General features: G+C 33.9%; 1 long non-coding RNA gene across 1 annotated transcript in view; it reads right to left on the bottom strand.

Annotated features, from left to right (window-relative positions):
• LOC116586070 overlaps positions 1-20,111 on the bottom strand; it is a 132,127-nt gene that overhangs the window by 88,938 nt on the left and 23,078 nt on the right. Inside the window, exon 2 of the long non-coding RNA XR_004283880.1 lies at positions 14,056-14,127. This is a non-coding gene — a long non-coding RNA (uncharacterized LOC116586070). The remainder of the gene's footprint in view (positions 1-14,055; positions 14,128-20,111) is intronic.

The raw sequence follows: 20,111 nt of genomic DNA on the forward strand, positions 1-20,111 counted from the left end.
TTAACCCCAGTCCCCAGTTCTCAGTTTTCCATAATTTTCAAACATCTCTACTAGAACTCTAATCTAGAAAAAACATAAATATATTAATTCATTCAACAAAAGTTTAACAAATACCTAACAAATGACTCTGAAATTTGTAGACAATGAGCAGCAGTGCACATGACATCAAAACCTCTTTCCTCGTGGAGCTATTAACATGTAGGGAGGGAAGGGAGAAGACTTTGGATTAAAAAAATAAAAGCTGAATGGGCGCCTGGGTGGCTCAGTTGGTTGGGCAACTGCCTTCGGCTCAGGTCACGGTCCCGGAGTTCCAGGATCAAGTCCCGCATCGGGCTCCCAACTCCATGGGGAGTCTGCTTCTCTCTCTGACCTTCTCGCCTCTCATGCTCTCTCTCACTGTCTCTCTCTCAAATAAATAAATAAAATCTTAAAAAAAATAATAAAAATAAAAATAAAAAAAATAAAAGCTGAAAAAAACAGATAGTGTCACGTACTATTGATAAATTTGACAAGATGACTACTTATGGTTGTATGTTCAGAGAAGGCACCAATGAAAAAGTGACATTTAGTCTGAGATCTCAGTATCATAGAGGAGCCAGCCTTCTGAAGACCAGAAGGACCAGTCTTTCAGATAGAAGAAACAACTAGTGCAAAATTTTTAAGGTAGCTAGTAGCCTCCTATGTTCAAAGAGTGTAAAGAGGTACTGTATGGTGACTAACATAACATAATTTTAAAAAATGAGATTTGTATGACAAGCTTGGTAAATTAGGGAACAAATATGGAAAATAGATAATAGCGGAAAAAGAGGGATAAGATATGATATGAATATATAAGCTATGTTGAGAATTTAGATTTCATTCCATTTGTATGAAGAATCCCACTAGAAGGTTTTAGACAGATCCATCATATGATATGAGAGCTAGCAATACAATTTTGTTTTCTTCATTATGGATGACTTATAGGAAATTAAGAGTAGAGCCAGGGGATTAAAAGGTACAAACTTCCAGTTATAAAATAAATAGTTCATGAGGATAAAGAGTACAGCATGGGGAATATAGTCAATAATATTGGAATAACTTTATGTGGAGACATGACACCATGATAAGCATTTCATATGGTACAAAATAATCAAGTCACTATGTTGTAATATGCCAACTATACTTTAATTAAAAATTTTGAAAAATGGGGCGCCTGGGTGGCTCAGTGGATTAAAGCCTCTGCCTTCAGCTCAGGTCATGATCCCACGGTCCTGGGATCGAACCCCACATCGGGCTTTCTGCTCAGCGGGGAGCCTGCTTCCTCCTCTCTCTCTCTGCCTGCCTCTCTGCCTACTTGTGATCTCTGTCTGTCAAATAAATAAATAAAATCTTTAAAAAAAAAAAAAAAGACTGCTTTAAAAAAAAATTTTGAAAAATGATACAAAGCACACTCAAAAAGTAGAGAAAGAAAAGACTATTTACCAGTTGTAGTAGACAACAAACACAAAAAAAAGAGGATGGAGGATGGCTTAGACTTACGTTGCAATAGTGGGAATGGAGAGAAAAGAACAGATATGAGACATGTATTTGAAGACAGAAGATAAATTAATGGATTTGACCTAGATGAAGGACATTTTTTGGCCAAAAATACTGGTGATTTGTGTGCTTTTTATTGGAATGGAAAAGATGGAGGGTAGAGCAGGTTTGGAGATATAAATTGAAGAGCCTATTTTGGACATTCCATTCTAACTTCTAGATGTCAATATGCTATCCAAATGGGAGATGTTGAGGTAGCTTAATAAAGAACTCTGAAAAACTGAGGACAGGGAAATACAGGAAATACTGGAAATAAAGACTTTGGAATTATCTTCTGATAAATAACATATGAATACATGAAGTAAGATATGTTATCTACTGTAATCAAACCTAGTTCAAAATATTCCTTTAACTCCCAGTTTATGCCTTTGTGTTTGGTTTGTTCAGTATTCACAGAGACAACACATCCAACTCCTTATCTTCAGATATTTGGCCTTTTCAATACCAAAGACCTTTACCTTACTCTACTTTGTCACTTATTCTCACAGCTTTATCCTGAACTTTAGCCCAGGCATGACTCATCATTTTAACACTCTTACACTTCTAACCTTCCTTCATTACTCCCAGCTCAATCTCAAATCTACTCTCTGTTCTTCTTTGAAATGCCAGCTAAATACTATTCCCATAAAATAACTTGGAAGTATGCTTAAAACTTCCCTCTCCTGTGTTTGAGAGATATTTTTTAATGGATCATTTAGAATTATGTGGCTATAAGTAAAAACAAAAAAACTCCACCTTGAAATAAAATGTCATAAATGAAAATTGTTAAAATTTTAATCATTATGACCCTGGAACGAGGAGTCTCTTGGAATTGGTTCAACAAACCACTGACACCACAATCAATGTTCTTAAAATTCTTTTGCACTTTGTCCATGGCTACAGAAAACAGCTCCATCTCCAACCTTTGCATTAACATTCAAGGCAAAAGGATGTGGAGAATGTGAAGAGGCTGCACTAGCTATGCTTGTCCCCGAATCCTAAAGCAGAAGCTTTCTCTCCATCTCTACTCTACTTTTTAGCATTAGAAAATTATTTTCCCTCCTATTTTTCAAAGCAAACACCTCCACAGTAGTTCTTGAATCCATTTTCTCCACTATGATTTTTCTCCATCATCCTTCCTCTCCTCTTCCTCTGCCACCATTAAGCTTCAAGCCTCTATTTCTCTACTCACTTTTCTTCAAAATTTAGCTCAATGCATATAGCCAGGTGTTTTATAATAAAAATGTCTTTCCATTGACCTTTCATCCTTCATAACTATAATCACTGTTTCTCTGACTTATGCTCCATTCAATCAATTCTCAGCTGACCGTGCTCTTTTCTCTCCCTCACCATTTCAAAAACAATGTCTTTTCAAAGGTCCCTGATGACCTCTATAATGTCAAGAGCAAGATCTTGTTTTACTGCCTTCCAACTAACTCAACCCTGTTAATTAATGTTTATCTTTCTTAGAAGTGTTTATTTAAAAGTGTTTTGAATTCCATATAAATATTGTCTCTGGCCTCTGAGTGCTTCTAGAACTATTCGTTGATGGTCTTCTTTGCAGATGTCTCTCTGGCATATCAGTATACTCAAATTTCAAATTTGGTTTATTGGTATTTAAAGACCTGCCAAATGGGATCAGAACCACTGTCATTGTCTCCACAAAATAGTAAAGGTAGCTGATAATAACACTTATCTGCATAACACCTTATTTAAATGTGCCACTACCGAATTCATCATGTCCAAAGTTAATGTAAGATATTTTCTATCCTTTGCCTTTATATTCCTCTGGTCACCCTAAGAAAGAAAACTGGCAAACATATTGGTTACCCCATTACAGTGCAACCCATAATGCTATCATCAGTATGAATCCTAAATATTTCTTCTCACTTATTGATACCTACGACATCCACTTTAAATTCAGGCTTCATTCAGTTCTTACCTGTACTATCTCGGTAACAACCTAATAAGGAAAGTCACATGGCTTCAACCCATCCCTCGCACTAAAAAAAAATCATCTACCACCTATAACTATAGCTGAAAATCCTTCTATTGTCCTCGATCACTCATATAATACTTCAGTGTTCCCCATTATTCACAGGATAATGTACAAGAGGCATTTCATGGCAGTGGAAAACATCTCCGCTCTAGTACTTCCTGAAACATGATCCTTATGTGACTACAAAACTTCATCTCTCTTCACTGCTTTTTTCATGCTTTATATGTTGGTAAAACCAGAGTGTGTAGAGCTCCTGGAACACACTGCCATGCTGTACAACTCTTACCTCTCCTTGCATTTCTCTGTCCTCTGAGACTACCCTTCCTAGCTTGCTGTCTTGATCCATTAAAATATTGCCAATTCTTGAAAATTTAGTTTGGTACTACTTCTTTCAGATACTTCATATCTGGCTTTTATGTCTCTCCAAATTTTTAGGTTTCTCCAGTTTCTGTATCACCCTCCCTCCAGAAATATCAAAGTAATTTCTCCCAAATGCTATGATCTTTTCACTTCTAGACTTTTGCATAAACTCTTCAGTCTGGTATTTCCTCTTCTTTCCCTTTACCTCACCCTCTTAGCTTCCAACAGCTATCTCTAACACATCTCCATCTGTACCATAGATATTACTTCTCCGAGGAGACTTCCTGAGCATCAAAGTGTTGATTTGATCCCTTTGGTGTGGTGTCATAGCACAATAACAATATCAAACCCATATAGTATTTAACATGTGCCAGACATTCTTCTAAGCACTTTGTATATATTATTTAAGAATCACTTGGGATGCTTGGGATGCCTGGGTGGCTCAGTTGGTTGGACGACTGCCTTCGGCTCAGGTCATGATCCCGGAATCGCAGGATCGAATCCCACATCGGGCTCCCAGCTCCATGGGGAGTCTGCTTCTCCCTCTGACCTTCTCCTCGCTCATGCTCTCTCTCACTGTCTCTCTCTCTCAAATAAATAAATAAAATCTTTAAAAAAAAAGAAATAAAAAAAAAGAATCACAATAATGCTGTAAGTTAAGCGTAGTTATTATCCACATTCTAGAGATGAGGAAAATGAGGTATTAGGACATTAATTACATTATCCATGCTGAACATTGGCAAGTGAAAGAGACAGTTTGCACCTACGCAAGCTGTCTTTACTATAATTCTGCATGCAGTTCTTCTATCGTACATACTGCTTACTTGCTGTTATCATTCACCAGATTATAAACTCTATGAATAAACTTACTCATTATTAATTCCCTACAATCCATCCAAAAGCTTTTGAACATATCTGGTGCTCAAAAAAATAGTGATGAATGACAGAGACATAACTATGTGTTTCTCTTCTTCCCACAGCACTGTGGGAATATCTATGCTTTTGCTGACTCTGTGCCATTATTTACTTATAACCCTCTTGGTCTTATTGAATTGTAAACCCCTCTAGGACAGAAAACTTTACTTATCCATCAATGTGTCCCAAGTGAAACACAGGTGCTCAATAAATGTTTGTTGAACAAATCTGTAAATAATACCAGTGGAAGAAATGCATGTAAATTTTTTGGATAGATCTCAACAGTCCCTTTCTATCTGTATGTCTATGTGGCTGTAGGAAAATACTTATGTAATACTCACACTAATCATCTATTTTTGAGACCTCTTTCTATTCTATTGTAAATAAGGATGATTCTGAAATAAATCTTTCTCCCCTAGAGTCCTAAAACATTTATGATCTTAATTCTTTCCAAGTATTACATGAATATCCAAAAACACAGCAAAATACATCTTAACAGTCCTCTAACTGTTCAATACTACATTGTACAAGGAGTTAAAAAGAAGCAGAAGGTGTATTTCTTGCCCACAAGGGCAATGTAATACAGAAGTTGGCTCCAGCATAAATAAATCTCTGCAAACATAAATGACAGAGTCATGTATATGCTCCTATTGACATGGCAAGATACACACAGGTGCAAGAATATCTGGAAATGACCGAACCCAGATGGATTTAGTCTGACAAGTTTTCTAAGAATTGAATCAAGTGGAAACTTGAAGGAGGGTGATGTGGTTTTATGCATTTAAGAAAGGTGTGTGACCCAGAAAGGGCAGTGAAAACATACTATAATAGCTCATGGAGAATAATTTGAAATATTTTCATTTTTTCAAAGTATTTATAACAAGTCATAAGGTTGTATATAATAACTTGACCTCCTACCCAGAGATGAACTCATAAAAGTCTGCTTTCTTTGACAAATAGTCCAGGCATAGGCTTAATTTTTATTTTTTATTGCCCCACTGTGCTTGTATTTCCACATATCCTCAGCAGAATCCCACATATCTTTCTACCTCTGTTCCTTGAGATTTCTTCCCTTTTCTTTTATCCTCTTTCTTATTTTAACAGAATATTTTTGGCTTTTTATTCCATGGAGAGCAACTTCAGGAACTTTCAGCAATCACCTCCTGCATTTCCAGTACCTTATTAGTTCAACTCACTTAGAAACCTTCTTGAAGCAAGGAAGTAGGTCTCAGTGCTTTGTATCATAAGTATTTTGACATTTAATATTAAATTATATAAGTATGGATATTTTATAAATGTGAAATATATATATTCACTATATTTTCACATAATTGGACTAATTTTAAGTGCATATCATATAGCATAGCTAGAAAGGAATAATTTGAATGTGAAAAGGTGATTAATTTCAAAATATGGTAGCTATTTTTAACAGCATTTTTTAATTTGAATCTTTCCCAGGGGCCATTATGAACTTGATTTGAATAAACCAAAATTTTCCCTAAAGAAACCCCAATTTTCTACTTTGTTGATAAGTTTCACTTACATAGTCTCGTAAAGTATTACCTTCAAGCTGAGCATGATGGTTGAGTAGCACTGCCTAACATTCACAATATCTTTTTTTTTTTTTAAGATTTTTATTTATTTATTTGATAGACAGAGAGAGATCACAAGTAGGCAGAGAGGCAGGCAGAGAGAGAGGGGGAAGCAGGCTCCCCGCCGAGCAGAGAGCCCGAGGTGGGGCTCGATCCCAAGACCCTGAGATCATGACCCGAGCTGAAGGCAGAGGCTTAAACCACTGAGCCACCCAGGCGCCCCCACAATACCTTTTTATTGGAGTTGAAATACTGAAACCATGTCTCTAGTGCATGCCTTTACATACAGCAGTCCATAAGAAATGGAATAAAGTCTACAGATGCAGCCTGCAGTATAAAATGAAGAGGAAAAAAGTCACCCTGTTTGCTTCCACATGGCCTTTCTTTGCATATACTTGTTGTTATGGATTTTACTCATTTCCCTTTGTCTGTAGAAGCTAAAATCTGGATTCATTCTCTGGTACACTATCAGGAAAAGACAGAGTATATTTAAAAAAAAAAAAAATCCAAGCATCGTTCTTCCCCTTTCTGGGAAAAGAAATTCCAGCTGAAACTCTAACTGATTTGATTTATTTTGATTTTCTTATTCTTAACCATCATTTCCCTGTTTTCTATGCAGAAACTGTACAGTGAATTAGGAACAAGAATATATATGTGCAGCTTGCATTGCGAGAGTATTTCTTCCATTTATTTCTGGGAGAGAGAGATTTTACTGCTCAACCAGAAAGTGAAGAATCAGATACATTTGCAGCTATACTTCTATATTAGCTAATATGAGGGGGAAGAAAGGAAGAAATGTTGACCCTTTATATAAATAATAAGTAATAATATAAAACCCAACATTTATTGAATGTGCCATATGCCATTTTAGCTAGCGGCTTTACTTGTGTTATCTCTCTATATGTGGCATATATCTATGCTTCCCAGATAAAGAAACTGAGGCTTTGTAAGTTTCAGGCACTTTCCCAGTCACCTTCAACCACTGGGCAGGAGAGCCAGATTTGTGCTTATGTCCACCTGGTGTCATAATGTGTATTCCTACATTCTATATTTAATACCCCAAGTCTCTAAAGAACTTTATTATTAAGCATTGTTTAAATTATGTGTTCTACTAAGTTCTCTATAATTACAGCTAAAGTGAAATTTAATAACTTTTGATACATAATTTAAGGATGAAACACCAACAGAATAAACTGTATCTTAGGGTGTTTCATGTTCAAATGGATCTTTTAACTTGTAAAAAAAATTATATCCTTTTTACTGAAATTTCATGAAATATATCTCCACCAGTCTCCTTAATAGTCTCCTCAACAAATCTCATTCCACTCTGGGTCTCTCCTTAGCTTATCTGTAGTTATTCTCTCTTCATTCTTTTAATCTGTCATATTTGTCCATCCTCTTTTAATCATCTAAAAATGTATTTAAATATTTTGGCTTCTTATGGTATTTTTCCCAGGGAAAGGTTTATTTCCTTTTTCCTATCTTTGAAGGGTCTTAGAAGGGTGACAGAAATACCTATTTGCTCAGCCTAATATCTTGAAACAGTGGCTTCATGTATATAACTTTTTAAATGACAATGATTAAATATATTATTACAGATATATTAGATGTTTAATATCAGTATTGAATGATTCAATTACTTAATTCCACTCTTTATTTTTATTTTTGGGTTCCATATTTTCTCACTCAAAAAGGAAAATTAGATTTCATTACATTAACTAAACTAATTTGACCTCTTTCCCCCACTGCCTCAGGCCTCTCTGCAAGATTTATGACTGAGTAGAATATGTATTCCACTCAACAGCGGTGGTACTACAAATATGAGTAAATATAGTATTAAAAATCATTTAAGGTATTCTTAAAAAGAACAGTGTATGACTATAAAAATTTGTGACTTATATGGAGTTAGGTGAAGACTGATTTTTATAGTATGATTGAACAATCCAAATGACAGTTTTATAAATCCACTGTTAGGGCTAATTTAATGATTAACTTAAAAATATTAGTTGGGGCACCTGGGTGGCTCAATCAGTTAAATATCTAGCTCTTGATTTTGGCTCAGGTCATGATCTCTGGGTTGGGAGATCGAGGCCTCCATCAGGTTCTGCACTGGGTGGGTAGCCTCCTTAAGATTCTCTCTCTTCTCTCCTATCTTCCACCCTCTTTTTTCCTAGTGGGGAACTCCCACTATTCATAATAGTGGGAATAATTCTTATATAATTTCACATAATTGATGCCAAGTAAATTTATTATCAACTGTTTTCAGTCATTAAAGTCATATACCTCTGCTTAGGCATTGGTGTTTTCTTTTTTTTTAAATTTTTTATTTTTTATAAACATATATTTTTATCCCCAGGGATACAGGTCCGTGAATCGCCAGGTCCACACACCCCACAGCACTCACCAAAGCACATCCCCCCCCAATGTCCATAACCCCACCGCCCCAGGCATTGCTATTTTCTATTGTATTTTCCGAGATCTGAAATATTCCTGTGTCTGAGGATGGCTATGTAATTGTAGCAAGTCTGTGTCTTATGAGTAGGTACACCATTTCTATGTTTTTGTGTTATAGTTTATTTATTTTTGGTGTGAACATTCAAAAATTACTTATTTTTATTTAAATTCCAGTTAGTTAATATACAGTGTTATATTAGTTTCAGGTATACAAAATAGTGATTCAACAGGTCCATACATCACTCAAGGCTCTTCATGACAAGTATACTCCTTAATTCCCATCACCTATTTCACCCATCCCCCCCACCTACTTCCCCTCTGTAAACCACCAGATTTTTCTCAATAGTTAAATGTCTGTATTTTGGGTGTCTTTTTCTCCTTTGTTCATTTGCTTTGTTTCTTAAACTCCATACATGAGTGAAATCATATCATATTGGTCTTTCTCTGACTGGCTTATTTCACTTGGCATTATACTTTTTAGCTCCATCCATGTTGTTTCTCTATGGTCACTTTATATGTGAATTAAATCATGGTCCAGGTCCACTGACATACTCTCAGACCTCTGCTGTTACCATCACAGCCATTAGGAGTGCTCCTCCCTTTCTCTTGTACCACTCTCAGATAAAAGTATAAAAATTACTTTTCCTTAATTTCCCTTCATATAAATAAAGTATTAAGTTTTAATGAGAATTCCTGGAAAGGATCAAACAAACAGACATACGTGCAACTGGCTACTGCTTGTAGTTAGAAATGTTTGCAGAGCTTTCAGACAGTACCCTATTCTTGTCTGTAGTTCACCATCTTGAAGTAGAAAAATAATCTGTTAAAGATTAATGAGGAGTGAAACTCCTCTCCTCAACACCTGTGCTTCCTTCTTACTAAACAAGTAGAAGGGCAGAAATGAGACATATATCACTCAAACCAGTCACTATCTTATTTACTTATTTCTAAATTATAGCTGCTTCGGTAACTGATATTGACAGTTTTTTGTTTGCTTATTTAATTTCCTCTTAGCATTTGGAGTCTCTGAAGTCTGTATGAGACCTCTGCAGGCCTCTTCACCACATCTGTATTTGAGAAATCCTACTTGGATACAATCTCATGCACTCTCCCTTAGCTCTTCCCCATAGGACACATGCTGCTGAGATTTCCATGCCCAGCAAATTCTTACATGGAGCACAGGCAGGAGAGTCAAGCACAGCTACTTCTCCAGGTGCCCACTTCAACTATGGTAAACCCATACCCATCTTTATCCTGTTCTTGAAACAGCCATCTCTCTCTGCTCTCATATGAAAAAGGGACAGTCCAGCAAGTGGGCAACTCATGTAGATGTCAAGAAGAGAAGGGAATGATGTGCCAGATTCCTCTTCTTCCTATGAGTGCCCTTGTCTCTTTCCTCCCTTGACAACCTCTCCTCATAAACACCTCTCTAAGGGACAAGTCCAAAGACCCATTCCTTTTCTTGGTCTGCTGGAGAGCGACAGTAGATTAATGGCTGCAGGACCAATTTGACATCTTTTAAGCCTTAATAAAGATGGCTAGGCTCAAATGTTTATGGGTTACAAGCAGAATTTCTCTGCACCTATTTTTTCTGGTTTTGGTACAAAACTGAAAAACTTTAACATAAAGTGGTTGAAATATGTCTGATCACTCTACAAATACTTAGCTGGGTCTCTGATATTCTCCTCATATTACAATTACCGTCATGTTTCCATCCTGTTCATTTTCAACCTTTAATGGATCAATTTTCTGTAGCATAAGGTCAGGTGAGTTTGTACATGTTACTCCTACCCAGCCATAATTTCTTGAAATTTTACTATGATGAAAGTATTTCCTTTTTTTCCACAGGTGTTTAAGAAAAAAAACATTAAGTAAAACATCTTTCTTTTTTGTGCAGCATATATTCTCCAATGTAGAGAAATTATGCATCACCTTGAAAATAATAACTTTATTATGTTTTATTTTTTCTAAAAATATTGATGATTTAGTTTGTGAGATTCCATATCTAAATTCTATTTCAATATGATTTTTCACAATGAGATTCACAAATGGAGAACTGCCCAAGTAATCATTTACAAAGCACTGTAATCCCAAACTAACTCTGAAAATAGATATGCTCAAATTAAGAGAGAAAGAAAATTTTCACAGAGGAAGGTGGGCTATGTAAAATCACGTGAAATTTTTATCATAGTTTTATGGTATATTATCTTTTTAGTAAAATATTTTAAATAAAATAGCTAGAACATAATATAGTAAAAGAAAGAACAATCTGTGTGAGAGATCATACATTATCACTTGGAAAAACAATATATAACACACTTCGCATACAATATAGATATGTGGTGTCTTGGAATCGTGGAAGCAACAGAGTTCTAACTTTGTTTTACTTGGTGTTTGATTCAGCTGAGCTATCAAAGTGTGTTCTCTCTCTTTGAACATTGTAAGGTTTTGTTTTTGCTCACTAATCATTACACTTCCCACTTGCTAGAATTTGAATCAATAGAGTTTCTTCTCTATATGGATTTAAAAAGTGAATCTTGATTTCAATAAATGCTTTGTAGAACCAAGAATTTCTAGGGCATGCCTATGTTAAATACAGGGCAACTTTACAATTGATTCTCATTCTTGTAAAGCTTAGAAGTTATTGAGAATGCATTAAAGATAGACAACTCATAATTAAAAGATGTTCTTCTACTGAAAGTAACTATCACTGAGTCTTTAAGAAAAACTCAATTGAGTATCCAGTCATTTTGACAGTATAGGTGTTAGTGGTATAAAACAGAGAAATCTTGTATAATTTTATTAAATTTTAGCACATTTTTCTTCCTTCTTGGACTTACTACATAGAGTCAAATATGAAAAAAGTATGAGAATTTGAAGAATCTGAAAAATTATGTTGACTTAGGAGCACTTGGCATTTTGTGTTCTGAGATTCTTTCTTTTTATCAAAGAAAATGCGTATTACATATGAATTATGAAAAAAATCATAAAATATGACTTATTGTATCTTTTAAGATTAGTGATAATAAATTGTAAAAATCAAAAGCTGTACATGAATCACCTTGTGAACAGTATTTTATATCCATCACTGATTTCATTTTTATATTATTAATATTGCTTATGATAGCTACCATTTTCCTTCCAAGTATTTACTTGGTTTTAGACAATCTGTAGAGAAAAATTTAGGACGTTTTCTTTTTAGGAAATTTTTAGGAAAAAGCCATAACCATAAGGCATAGATATTGTATTCTATACTGTTAATCTACTTTTACAAAGTAGTATGGTTGATATTTTAAACTATACTTTACTGACTCCGCCCAATATGCTACATATTTCCTATCACTGTTTCTGGGAAGGCAGCAAGATAATTATCACCAGTCATTCAATAGGTGAGACTCCAAGGTTAGGAAGATCTTACAGGCTCAGGATAAATAATCTAACTTAGTTCAAGCTATACTTATTTTGTCCTTGTACCAATATTGCCCTTCTCCAGTTATGGAAATAGATGTGAGGTTAGATATTATTCAGACTGAAAACCCCAAATCTTTTATGGTGTAAGAAAAGTATATAAATAATAACAGAAGACAAATATATCTATTTGCAAATGTGCAGAATTTCAAAGGGAAGTCAAGTCATATAGGAAGAACTATATTCATTCACCTCATGATTTGTTATTAAATTGTGACAAACAATAACATCGTGAGTAGTTGCACTCTTCATTTTTTAAATTCATTTTGCTTTTCTCGTGTTTTAAGGAATACCACTGTAGAACCACAAAAGTTGTTTCTTTAACTTTTTAGAAAATCTTTTTACAGTATAAAGATCAACTACTCATGCAGCTGCTTTGAAAGAACTTTGGACAACCATACAAAACCCACTTACTTTCTACTTGCTCTTAATGGCTTATAATATAGTATAATGATACTGTTCATCTTCTTTCTTTTCTACTTCATTATATAACAACTCCATTCTTTGTATACAATAAGAATAATACTATACTCTGCCTTTTTCTCTTTAGAAGGCTAGAAGAATATAAATGTTATCATCATCCAGAAAAGAATTGTCTTAAGAAAAAATCTTTTACATCTTCTATGACAACAATGGTTAAAAAAAAAAAAATTAAGAAGTTACAACCATTAAAGAGAATTTTTCTCGGCTACTTTTGATTCTTGTTAGAAGGAATAAAGAAACACCCCTTAGCACAATTTAGAATGCATTCTGATATTCTGTACTTAAAAACGTGTATCTTGCTTTCCCCACTGATCTTTCATATTGTGCAATAAGAAGATATAGCATACTGTATTCAGCCTGATAGCAAGAGCCTGAAACCAGGACAGCAGAGACATGAAGCTATTAAGAAATAAAACATGTAATCTTAACAATGTTCTTTACTTGAATGCATTCTTTCAGGGATTTTCCAATACATCTTTCTTTGCTCATTGAGCTTCACAGGAATAGCAGCATGGAGTGGAAAGAGTTACGGGACAAGAACTTGAAATCTTGGTCAAGTTCAAGTTTAGCCATACATTCATTCAAAACTTTTTGAGGGGAATAATTGTACAAGACCTTGTTTTATTTCCCTTTCCTCATGCAGAATTTGGCATAAGGACTAAATATTTGCTGAATACATGAGCTCAAACAAATTGTTAATATTCTCTGAGTCACAGATTCCTCACTTGAAAAATGGAAATAATAACATTTGAATTGTAATGGTAAAAAAACTCTAAGTCTGTTTGATTTGTATATATATGTACATGAAAATAGTCTGTAGTTTATGTAAGCTATAAAGTACATGCAAATGTAAAAAAATGTTATTTTTTATTAAAACCGGAATCCACGTTGAAGACAGAGTGACGAAAATGAGCATTTTATGATACTCACTATGATAGACATCAGAAAGCTGTAAATCCAAAAACTCAAGTTTATAAATACAAAGTGAGAATGCTACTATGCTTTTAGTTTGTGATAAACCTTCTTGACTTAAATAGTACACCTCTGCTACCTGAGGGGTAACCTGAATACTATTAAATGCTGTCAGTAGGATATTCAAGAGAAGAATTTAATGTTTTACAAGTTAAACAGAGAAGTTTCTCCAACAGATCATTATCATTAAATACTGGCATCAATCATTAATTCAGTTCAGAGTTTAAATTTGGATTATTTTTAAAGTTAAAAACTCACAGTGATTGGTAGAGGCAAGTCAAAGATGAGGCCAGTCCATCTGTGGTGTAGGCAATCCATGGGGTACACTGTCTATAGAGAGTTTAAAAACAATAATAAAGTTTGACTAAAGTTAGTATGCTTTTTATTAACACCATACCTTAAGTCAATGATAAAATTTTTCCTTCCAGAAAAAATTCTGCATTGTTCTAATTTCTAGTCAACTACAGCTGACTACAACTACAGTAGTAACTACAGTTACTACTGAGTTTTAATAATAAATATGTAATTTTCCCACAGTTCCCACAGTTGTGTTATTACTTATCCTCTAGTAAACATTATATTCTACACTGAATTTAATTTAACTCTCAGTTTTACAGCTGGACCTGATACATGCATTTGTTTCCAGAATGAGTTCATAAAGATTTGGAATCATCTGAGATCTCTCTAAGCACAGTTCAAGTCTCACTTTAAAATAACAGAGTAGAAATAAATAAGGATAATCCAGTGATTATAAATGGCACTGAGCCAATGAACTGAGCATCTGGATTTTTACCTGAGTTTAAAATTTTGGCAGCTATTAGAATTAGTCCTGGGAAGCCTGGGTGGCTCAGCTGGTTATGTGACTAACTCTTGATTTTGGCTCAGGTCATAATCTCAGAGTCATGGGATCGAGTCTTGTGGGATCTGTGCTCAGCTAGGAGTTTGCTTGATAATTCTCATTCTCTCTCTCACATAAATAAATAAATCTTAAAAAAAAAAAGAATTGATTCTAAAGAAAGTACAATGTAGAGAAATACTGCACTTTCTCGAATTTATTGTAAAACAGGATTTTTAACATTATATACCAAAATTTTCCTTATATTTTAGATATGTTTAAATGATATATGCACATTGTACTATGTGAACAACTTTTTTAAAATTGAAATTGATGAAATGTTTGCCAATTAACTATGATCAGAATTAAGTTATAAACTGTTATAATGCTTAAGTTATAAATTGTTATACTACTGATCATAAATATTTTAAGAAGATAATCCTGATAGTCATTGACAAATCTGGAGATTTAGACTTGCAAATAAAAAATTTAAAGTGATTATAATTTATTACAGCTGAAAACCAATATATGTGTAAGATACTTTCCCATTCTTTAAAAGATACAATATTTACTAAAAAAAAAAAATACTAAACCACTACGTTATTCCCTATTTTGTACTATAAAAATTCCAAATTTGTATTCTTTAACATTTTTTACTGACATAATAATATATATGCAACATTTAGTAAAATAAAACCTTTACTGTCTCTGTTCTCTTTCTGGCCATTATTTTTATCTATTTCATTTAATGATTATTGCCTGACAATCATCTACTCAGAATATTCTATCACCTATGCTAGGTATGTCACTGATGGTGATTCCTGTCCCACAAATTGTCAGATGAAGGAAAGAATGTTGAAGCTGGGTAAGACACTTTTCAAACCATATGGAAGCAATGGGTTACCTTTAACAGTAAAGAGATTCAGTTCTCAAATGAGCTTAATATGGTAGAAAGGGAAAATTTTGAAGTTCTCTTCTGTGTTTGTACATACAAGTATGTAAAGTAGGGATGACAGTGAGATAACTAGAAAGGATAATGTAAACCACAAAGGATTCATATCCAGTATGTATGAGGTATCTTTATAAATCAATAGAAAAGAAGGGAACACAAATGAGAAAATATTTAAACAGGATATCCAAATGGCTAACATACACCTAAACAAATGTTCAATGCCATTGATATTAAGGGAATATAAATTAAAACCACTATGTGATATCATTACAAACTCACTACCTTAAATTAAAAGAAAATATAATAACAGATTGACAATACCTACTGTTGGCAGACATGCAGAATAGTTAGAATGTACACATACACTGGTAGTAGGTATAAACTGGTACAACTCTTTGGAAAACAATTTAGTATTATCTACTGAATCCGATCATATGCATACCCTGTAACTCAGCAATTCCTTATAAGAATGATATAGCAGCGGGGCACATGGGTGGCTCAGTGGGTTAAAGCCTCTGCCTTCAGCTCAGGTCATGATCCTAGGGTCCTGGGATGGAGCCCCACATCGGGCTGTCTGCTCAGCAGGGAGCCTGCTTCCCTTCCTCTCTCTCTCTCTGCCTGTCTCTCTGCCTACTTGTGATCTATCTCTGTCAAATAGATAAATAAAATCTTAAAAAATAAAATGATCTAGCAGCTTCATTCATGGTAACTAAAAACTGTAAACAACCCAGCTATTCATCAACATTAGAATAAATGAATTACCTGTGGTGTATTAGAACTGAATGTTATATAGCAATGAAAATAAATAAACTACTGCTACATGCAATAAGATGTAATATCACAAATATCAATTCTATGGAATACATAAAGCACATATGTGTATGTAAAGAACTCCTACAAAATTAATATTAAGTCCAAAACTGGACAAAACTAATATGCAGAACTAGAAATCATGATAGTATTTAATTTGGTGTGAAGTATTGGTGACTGGAAGGGATGTCAGAGAACAATTTTGGTGTACTAATAATATTCAACGTGTTAAAGTTTTTCATAGTCATTTTATACTTAAAAAAGTATTAAATTAAATTATAATATATTGCATTTACTGTAATTTCAGTAACATAACAAATCTAAACAAGAACTCCATTTGCATAGCAGAGCCACATAGATTTTATCTCCAATCTCCAATCACACTAAACATAAATTGACCTTATAGCAACCCTTATTGTAATGTACTGGTATAGATGTTTACAGACTTTTATATTTTAACAAAAGATTAATGAAAAACTTTTGAATATAAAGGTCATTAATAAACCATTTAAGTAAAATCAGATTTTGAAATTGTTAGTGTAAAAAAATCTATCATATTTGTTTCTTATATGGTGAATTAGTATCTCATTCACAGCTTAATCATTATCTCACAGAGCATTACTAGATTGCCTAGTGGAATTACCCAATTAAAGAGATGTAAAGAATACGTGTGCTATGTTATTCTTCACCTTTCCTTTGAGTTTTCACAGATGTCTTGGAATGTATATTAGGGACAATTTCTTGCCAGACAAATGGTTAATGCTTTTATTTTTATTTTTTAAAGATTATTTATTTATTTATTTGACAGACAGAGATCACAAGGAGGCAGAGAAGCAGGCAGAGAGAGAGGAAGGGAAGCAGACTCCCTGCTGAGCAGAAAGCCCGATGTGGGGCTCAATCCCAGGACCCTGGGATCATGACCTGAGCCGAAGGCAGAGGCTTTAACCCACTGAGCCACCCAGGTACCCCTGATTAATGCTTTTAAATCAAGAACCTATTGAAGTTATATCATACCTGCAGTATTTTGATTTTTTCTAATTAGATATACACTATTAATTTGATATAAACCAATTTTATTTCTTTTTACAAAAACACAAATGGGCAAATTTTCAGTGTTAAAAAATCGCTGAGTCTTCTTCAAAAGGCAGAGAATAAGAAAATGGTAGTAATGTAGTATAATGGCAAGAGGTATATGTGTCTGTTTTTCTTTTTGATTTACTAAAGTTTTGTAGGGTGTTTAATATACACAGGAGTTAATGTTATCATGATTACAAACCATATGTGAAATTTCATCAAATATGAAATTACTATAACTACCAATGACCTAAGTCATAAGCCCCAGACCAAAATTGTTTGAATAAATATACCTACAAATTTATCTACATTTAATAAAAAAATTAAAGCACAGAAAAAATTTTACTAACCAAAACAGTGAAATTCTAAAAGGCCTGACAGACAACTTCAGGTTAATATATTGTACCCTTCTGTCAAACAAGAGGTTTTCAAGAAAATGCCTATATGATACTATTAGTTCTCACATCATTTAACTGAAAATAACAGAAATAACTATCTAGAGCAACAACTCTCTAAATATGTAATGTTGGCTTCTAGTATCTCTTTCAGTATAACATTCAGGGGTTTTGTTCCTATGTTCTTTTTTTTCATGCCTTCTTTCTCTTCTTGAATGTAGTTAAGCTACTTTTCTGTTGTTACCTACAGAAAAACACTAAATTGTATTATTAACTCCAGAAAGAATCCATAAATTTGAAAATTCATAGAACTCAGGATTTGATTCCTTGCTCTATTATTATCTATATGGCTTTCAGTTGCACCATATGTGAGTTGATAGGGTTTGAGGGACTCTGTTATGTCCAACATTGCCTCTGAGGTAAGATGTATGCTTCAAGTTGATTCAGAAGATCTCTATTCAATAGCTCTGTAATTCTGTTGCTAGTGGTTATCACTTTTCACAGAACACTGGCTGACTATGAAGCCAGCAACCTGGGTTTTTGACTTAATGGATGTGTAAACCATTTAGTCTGATAAAAAAAATTAATAAAAAAAAAAAAACATATTCCTTTAAAAAAATTAAAAAAAAAACCCATATAATGTATTATTAGCCCCAGGGGTACAGGTCTGTGAATCGCCAGGTTTACACACTTCACAGCACTCACCATAGCACATACCTTCTCCAATGTCCATAACCCTCTTATGTCCACCACCCTCTTCCTACCCACCTCCCCCCAGCAACCCTCAGTTTGTTTTGTGACATTAAGAGTCTCTTATGGGTTGTCTTCCTCCCCATCCCATCTTGTTTCATTTATTCTTTTCCTACCCCTCAAACCCCCCACATTACATCTCCACTTCCTCATATCAGGGAGATAGTTGTCTTTCTCTGATTGACTTATTTCGCTAAGCATAAAACCCTCTAGTTCCATCCATGTCGTCGCAAATGGCAAGATTTCGTTTCTTTTGATGGCTGCATAGTATTCCATTATATATATATATATATATATATATATATATATATATATATATATATATATATATACATACACCACATCTTCTTGATCCATTCATCTGTTGATAGACATCTAGGTTGTTTCCATAGTTTGGCTATTGTGGACATTGCTGCTATAAAAATTCGGCTGCACGTGTCCCAATATGTTCCCTTTCAACTTGCCTTCCATAACGTCTTTTATGCTTGTAATACAATGTTCTGTAGGGCTTTAATTACTAACGTTTCTTTTTGGAACTGCTGAAATATCATTTGAAAGTCATCAACTCACTTTCAGAATGCACTGCAAAACATCACTCTAATCACTGTGATTAATAAATGTAACAAAAGGCCTTGAGTTTATGTGTACGTTATATTTTAAAACTTTCAATATCAATGTATAAAAATCAAGTGAAATTATTGTTGATTTTAGAAAACGATGGATTTTCATGGGAAAAAATTTTGTCAAAAAAGACAGAAAATGTAAAGTTTAAAATGTTTGCTTTGATACCAAATCAAAGTATGAAAATGCTAGTTCTCATTCTATCACACCTGCGGTCATGGAAAGACAACATTTAAAAAATATATCTACCAGCTACTACTAGAGAAGTATGATTGGATAAAAAGTTCACTTTCTTCCACAGTATGTAATATTGTTATTAAATATAATTTACTTCAATTTCCAGCAATCATGACCTTAGAAAGAAAAATTTATATATACTACTGGTTCAGTTGTAGGTTTCTATTAAGGAAGAACATCCTGCAATGCAAAAGGCAATTTTAAATAGTCTTGAATCTGTTACAATTTTCAATATTGTTATTTTCATGAATTAGATCTCCATCTCTTGAAAAGTATAATATATATCAACCTATCAATTATATCATGATGAAATAATATTGGTAATTGTTATTTTTAGATTTATTTATTTATTTGAGAGAGTGTGTATGCACAGGGGGATAGTGGCAGAAGAAGAGGGGGAAAGAAACAGACTTCCCACTGAGCACAGAGACTGATGCAGGGCTTGATCTCTCCACCCTGTGATGACCTGAGCTGAAATCAGGAGTCAGATGCTCAACTGAATAAGCCACCCTGGTGTCCCGTAATTGTTATTTTTATAGATCATTTTTCCTAATGCCAGTATAAAAATATTAATATATTTTAAAACTTGTTTTTTAAAAAAAATTCGAATTTAAAAATTTTTAGAAATCTAACCAATTTC

The sequence above is a fragment of the Mustela erminea genome, chromosome 3 (genome assembly GCF_009829155.1).
Source record: "Mustela erminea isolate mMusErm1 chromosome 3, mMusErm1.Pri, whole genome shotgun sequence".
Lineage (NCBI taxonomy): Eukaryota > Metazoa > Chordata > Mammalia > Carnivora > Mustelidae > Mustela > Mustela erminea.